This window comes from Echinops telfairi, unplaced genomic scaffold, assembly GCF_000313985.2.
Source record: "Echinops telfairi isolate 266 unplaced genomic scaffold, ASM31398v2 ScPeMD7_7472;HRSCAF=8510, whole genome shotgun sequence".
In the NCBI taxonomy this organism is placed as follows: Eukaryota; Metazoa; Chordata; class Mammalia; order Afrosoricida; family Tenrecidae; genus Echinops; species Echinops telfairi.
In genome coordinates, this window is record NW_022111376.1 from 295,617 (window position 1) to 296,725 (window position 1,109).

Below are 1,109 nucleotides of genomic sequence, written 5' to 3' on the forward strand. Positions count from 1 at the left end.
AGTTCATTCCTTGTTATATATCTAATTATCTTTATAAATAAATATATTAAATTATCAGCAATTTGGTTTTATCTCTCTAGAGAACCCTGTCTAACACACTTCACAACAGGAAAGCGGTGACTAGATGTTGTTAGACCAAAATATCCTGTTCTCAATAGCAATCTAATGCAAAAAAGTACCTAGGAAGAAACCTAACCAAAGTACGTTTTTGGAGGCCAATAGACAGATTTACTGATAGATTTAGATAAAATAAGACTCAAACAAATAGAAGAATATACCATTTTTATTGATTGGGGAGAAGATATATCAAAATGTCAATTATCTTTAACTCATTTAAAAATTTAATGCATACCAGCACCTGAAAATATCACAGCAAATCTTAGGCTGCTGCCTCTTGCTCTTTAAACTAAACATAAGGAAACAGAAGAAAAAGGCAACAAACTATAGCAAAAGACATCTAAATAAGCAAACATGAGAAAATTCTGGGGGAAAAAACCCCAAAACTGAATTGATCTGGTACTTGTGTGTAGGCAAGGACTGTGGAGCATAGACTGTATTAGGTTCGTGGCTACAATAGGCAATAGAAGAGAAAACAGTTTGGGAGAAATATTTCATAGCGCTCTCCTTCCTTTCCTCACAGTTTGCTAGAGAAATCTGACGCAAGAAGGAAGAATACATGTTTCAGTATCTACGGGATACTAACAGGCCATGAGGTAATAACATAACTTCAAATGCTATGCTATGCAAATGTCTTTCATGAGATATTTATTTATAGTTATTGATCCACCTATGTACTTATATGCAGACAATAACATTTGGTAGACATGCAAAATATATTTGATTTTATAAATGAGATTTTAACAAATGTCACTATACTGAATTTGGTGGCGCTAGCTCGTTCTCTCAAACTTGTGCAGCCTCTTTTATGTAAGAAGCAAATCTTTCTAAAGGTAAAGTACCTACGCGTTTACGTTTTGCTGGTAAAAATATAACATTAGGGGAAAGCATTTTTTACTCTTGACAGCCCACCACGTGTCTTGAAACAGTCGCTTGCTGCAGCTCTCCTATCTAGCATGATGGGAGCCAAATCCAGTCTTTAAAAAATTTAT